The sequence below is a fragment of the Prionailurus viverrinus genome, chromosome B2, assembly GCF_022837055.1.
Source record: "Prionailurus viverrinus isolate Anna chromosome B2, UM_Priviv_1.0, whole genome shotgun sequence".
NCBI classification, from domain to species: Eukaryota; Metazoa; Chordata; class Mammalia; order Carnivora; family Felidae; genus Prionailurus; species Prionailurus viverrinus.
The window spans coordinates 114,570,205-114,576,275 of record NC_062565.1 but is presented as its reverse complement, the minus strand read 5'-3'; positions in this window follow the sequence as shown (position 1 = coordinate 114,576,275).

Sequence of the window (6,071 nt, the reverse complement as noted above, 5' to 3'; positions counted from 1 at the left end):
GGTCATTCTTTCTGACACAGGCAGATCTCAGGAGAAAGGAGAGAGGGGGAAGCAGAGTAAGTACAAATCTTTCTCCTCAAATCACCAACTAGGTAACTACCTCCTGTTTCCTTTGGGAAAAATAGTGAGTGGGTAGAGAAAGATAAGCAGTCTTAGTCTGGATGTCCCTAGACTTGAACCTGTAAGGTCTGAGGAAAGAAATACCTCCCCAACATGAACTATGTACCCTAAATTTTCTTCTACTTTTATTTTATACATAAATATGCCTAAGAAATATTGTGTATTGTCATTGTGCTTTTATTTTTTAGCCCTATAAATTTAATTACCTAAAATGAACATAGTGGATTGCATATTTTTATACACTGGGATTCTGATACTAATTTTTCATTCTTTCTCAAAAAGAAACTATGAAATATTTCTTAGTTCTGGACAAAATAATATTCTGAATTAGGTTTAATGGTGTTCTTTCCTTGAATTTCTCAATTTTATCTCACTCATTTTTCTGTAACTCCTTCTATTATTTTTTTAAATAATTTTGTTAAATTATAAATCACATACCATATAATTCACCCCCTTAAAGTGTACAATTTAATGCTTTTTAGTCTATTCACTCACAGATATGTGCGATCATCATCACCACAGTCAACTTGAGAAACTTTTCGTGACATTAAAAAGAAACACTCTATCCTTGAGATGCCATCCCTCATCTCTCCACCTCATTCCCCTTCCTAAGCAATCTAATCTACTTTGTGTTTCTTTAGACTTCCTTATTCTGGCTATTTCATACACAATATGTGTTTTTTTGTGACTGGCTTATTTCACAAGGTTTTTAAGATTCACCCATGTTGTAGCACAAATCATTACTTCATTCATTTTTATGCTTAATAATATTCCATTGTATGGGCACAGCACATTTTTTGCATCCATCATCAGTTGATGGATATGTAGGTTGTTTCCACCATTTGACTATTATGACTAATGCTGCTATAAATATTCATGTCTCAAGTATTTCTCCTATAGACAGTATGTACTTAGATTAGGGTTTTTTAGAATTTATTTTTAATTTATTTTTAATTTTTTAGGGAGAGAGAATGTGCACAAGCAGGGGAGAAGGCAGGGGGAGAGAGAGAGAGAGAGAATCTTTTTTTTGGGGAGGGAGGAGGAAAAGGGAGGGACAGGAAGCATGAGCAGAGGAGGGGCAGAGGGAGAGAGAGGGGGAAAGAGAGAAACCCAAGCAGGCTTCACACTCTCAGCACAGAGCCCAACACTGGACTCAACCTCACAACCATGAGATCATGACCTGAGCTGAAATCAAGAGTCAGACACTCAATCAACTAAGATACCCAGGTGCCCCGAGAGAGAGGATGTTAAGCAGACTCCATGTTGAGAGATGTGAGGCTTGATCCCATGACCCTAGGATCATGAGCTGAGCCCAAATCAAGAGTCACTCAACCACCTGTGCCATCCAGGCACCCCAACGTGTTTTTTAAAAAATTTTTTAAATGACAGTCTCTGCATTTTTATTTTATTGTTTAATTCATTCACACTTAATGTTATTACTGATATAGTTGGATTTACATCTTCCATTTTACTTTTGGTTTTCTATGTATCTCATGACTTTTTGTTCCTTTATTTCACTTTACTGCTTTCTTTTGTTTTAAGTATTTTCCAAAGAAGCATTTAAACTTGTTTAATGATTTCTACTGTATCTATTTATCTATCTATATCTGTCTATTTATCTATATATGTACATATACACACACATATATTACTGGTTGCTCCAGGGCTTACCATATATATCTTAACTTACAGAATTAGCTTTAGCTTTATACTGGCTTGATTCCAGTAAGATCTAGAAACATATGACTCCTATAAAACTATTCTATTTCTCCCTCTTTTCTGGTATTATTGTTACATCTATAATGTTATATATTACATCAGTAATTATTACAAATCCAATAGTATGTAGTTAAGTTCAATTCAGCTTTGTTCCTATCTGCCTCCATTGTGCTGTTATTGGCAAACATATCACATTTTAATGTTATAGGTCCAATATTACATTTATTTACATAGATTTATAGGCCCAATATACATACTATTGTATACAATTACTTTTTAAATCTGTTAAGAGAAGAAAGGGGAAAAATATTTTATCTTCTCTTTCATAATTATATAATTAGGGATTTTTAAGTTTTTAAGCAGAGCTATTCAGAGATGAGGCAACACATGTCTCCACATTCATTTTACTTATTCTGGTCTTGAAAAAAAACAACTAATGAATGTGTAGACACATCACACACCCAATATATTCCCAAGCATGCATTTTATTGTTCACTTTTATTCACCACTCGACTCTCATCACCTCTACTCCATATCCCTTCCAAACTTTAATCTGGTTGCTCTCTTGAGGTGGCATTAGTCAAACATATTCTGTACCTCACTAGTTGCTGTGCTCCTTGGTGTGAACAGGGCCTCGTGTCTAGTGCAATCAAGGTTTACAGCTGACGAGCTCATTTGGACTCTGCTTCATTTGGTCCCCTTCCAGCTAAGTTCTTGGCTTACTTCACTTTGGTGGTTGAGAAATTACAGAGACTGTAACATTTATCCTTCCTTATCTTACCTGCCTCTTCATATATCTTACTGACTAAGACATGTTCTTCTGATTTAGTACATTTTATTGCTATTAAAATAACAAAAAAAATCCGAATATACCTAATCACGTTATTATAACTTTCTTTTACACAGTTTCTAATGAAGCATATTTTATAACAATATCGCAAAACAAAATAAAGTTTACTTCTGGACAATATTATCTATCACTAAGTAGAATGACAGAGGAATAATTATCATCATCACAATATTATTATACATCATTTTATGTGTTTAAATGCTTTCTCTGGCCCAGTCGCTTTGTTAAGTAATGCATAAACATTCTCAGAAAAGCCTTGTAATTTAGGTATTATTATTATCCTATAGATGAGAATACTGAGATTTAGGGATATTAAATACCTTCCAAGTGTTACAAATCAAGTCAGAGGTACAGCCAGGATGTATAAATTCTATGGAAGCATACAGATTAGAAAACCAACTCTGCCTATTAGGAATAAAAGTTTTGGACAACAGTCCTTAAAAGAGGTAACATCTGAAATGAGTCTTGAAGAATAGATAAAGGTTCAGAAGGTCAATAGTATAGGTAGGTAATGTGTACCAGAAAAGGGAACAAAGCTAACACGTGGAAGAATGAGGCAGTGTGGCACCTTAGGGAAACCACAAAGAGATCAAAATTACCGACTGTTGATGAAAGGGTGAAGCTTTATTGGAACAGAGCTACACTTATTTGTTACGTGTTTTCTATGGCTGTTTAAGTATTACAAAGGCAGAGTTGAGTAATTGCAACAATGTCCATTTGGCCCACAAAGCTGAAAAGTATTTGTTATTTAAAAAAAGTTTGCTAGCCTCTATCTTGGATAATTAATTGAGTTTTACAGCAATGAAAAATAAGAAAAAAAAATGATTTCCTCTCCTTTATTTAATTTCTAGCACTCTTTGTTTTTTGGATAGATTCAATTTTTTAAATTATTTATTTATTTAGAGAGAAAGAAAGAGAGCACAAGCAGGGGAGGGGCAGAGAGAGAATCCCAAGCAGGTCTGTGCTGACAGTGCAGGTCAACATGGTGGGGGCGGGGGGGGGGGGGGGCTTGAACTCATGAACCATGAGATCATGATCTCAGCTGAAATCAAGAGTTGAACACTGAGCCACTCAGGTTCCCCTTATCCAAATTTTTATTGAGTATCACATTACTGCTGCCTGAAGATTTCTTTTAAGATCTTTTGTAGTGCAGGTCTATGAGAAAATCATTACTCTCCAATCGGTGATGGAGCTGGGTTACCAAAATGAGTGTAATCTCAACTAAATGGTATGACGAAGTCTACCTCTGGTTTGCCTCTGTTCTTATAGCTCTCCAGAGTTTCTTCATGCCCTTTTTTTAAAACTTTTATTGAAAAAAATTAATGCAAGGGGCACCTGAGTGGCTCAGTTGATTAAACATCCTACTCTTGGTTTCAGCTCAGGTCACATGAGTCCTAGTATCACATCGGCTCTGCATGGACAGTGCAGAGCCTGCTTGGGATTCTCTCTCTCCCCTTTGTCCCTACCCTTCACACTCTCTCTCGCAAAATAAATAAACTTAAAAAAAAATTTTAATTAAAAAAATATTTAATGCAAGAAAATTTTAAGAATAGTATAATGAACTCCCATGCACACTTACCTAGAGTGACCATTGTTAATATTTTGCCACACCTTCTTCTCTACACACACATGCATGCACACATATTACACGTCAGCTGAAACATTTGAGAGTGTCAGCTCTCATGACCTTTCACCCCAAATACTTCAGTGATGTTTCCTAAGAAAAAGGATATTTTCTTACATAAAACATGGCACAAATATTAAGTTCAGAAATATTAAACATGAATACAAAACTATTTCACCTATTTCTCAATGTTGTCTTTTATAGAATTTTTTTTCTGATCAAATATCCTATGGAGAGTCATGAATGCATTTACTTGTCATATGTCTTTAATCTCTTTTAATTTAAAAGTTTCTAAATCTTTCTTTATGTAGCTTTTTCTATTACAATGTAAGTGCCTGACATTAAGCTTTTGATTGCTGAGGCATCTATTTCAAAGATGTTCATTCTGAGTAAACCATTGCCAGCTGTATGGCACAGCTACTAGTAAAACAACTAGATAAGGTACCAGGTCACCCCTATCCATAATGTTCCCATTTTATTTATTTTTTTTTAATTTATTTTTTTTTCAACGTTTATTTATTTTGGGGACAGAGAGAGACAGAGCATGAACGGGGGAAGGGCAGAGAGAGAGGGAGACACAGAATCGGAAACAGGCTCCAGGCTCTGAGCCATCAGCCCAGAGCCCGACGCGGGGCTCGAACTCACAGACCGCAAGATCGTGACCTGGCTGAAGTCGGACGCTTAACCGACTGCGCCACCCAGGCGCCCCAATGTTCCCATTTTAGAACCATGGTAACATAGAACACTGACCACTTAAAGTGACCTCACATTTCCCTTCCTTGACCCAAATTTCCGTTCTTGTGCTTTAAATTCACCAATAAAGAGTGAACCCCTGGAACTGCAGTTACTCTGTCCTCAGACCTTAATTAAAGCAGAACCCCCGGTCCATGCTCCTTCCCTCTCTCTCTCTCTCTACCTGTGACCTCACTGTTTGACCCTCAGGCTTGCTGCCTATCTTCCAGAACCTATGAGTAAAACATCTTATTTTTCAAAGTTCCCTGGTGGTTTTGCTGAGCTGTGTCCTATGGTAATAATAAGAACCACAAGGGCAAGTCTAGGGCCAGTCAACATTAGCCCTGCTGGTGTTGGGAGAAATGTATGTGGGGCTCACTACAAGTAAATACTGAATCCGGATGAGAGCCTCAGGCATGCCTAGCCAAAAACATCACTATCAATAGGCTGGGACTGACACAACACTTTGTCTTTCATGAAGTGACTTCTTTAAAGAATACATGTCACATGTTTTGTAGAAAGTCCATCATTTAGGTTGTCTGCTATTTTTTCCATGATTAGATTCAGATTATGACTATCCTGGAAGGAATACTATATAAGTAATGCTGTGTCCTTCTTCACATATCATTTCTAGAGGCACACGATATTTCTTTTCTATGTTGTTGATGAGGTTGACTTTAGTCACTTTGTTAAGGCAAAGTCAGGTTTTTTTCACTGTATAAATATCATTTTTCTCTTGGCAACTACTAAACAGTATGTGAGGACATTTTTTCCCCCAGATTGTATAAATAACTTATAATCATCCAATGATTTTATCCCAGTTGTAATGGTCTGCCAGAAGTCTGGTTTCTCAACTCTTTGCTATACTCAGAATTGGTTAGTAAAAAGGGCTGTTGATCCTCAGTGTCAATATACCACATCTATGGCTTTCATTTCTTGCTTTTTCTGTTTTCAGGTCTTTGTTTCTTAAGTATGAGACTGCTATAGATTTCACTTTGAATTGCAAAAGTTTTTAGTTTAGATTAC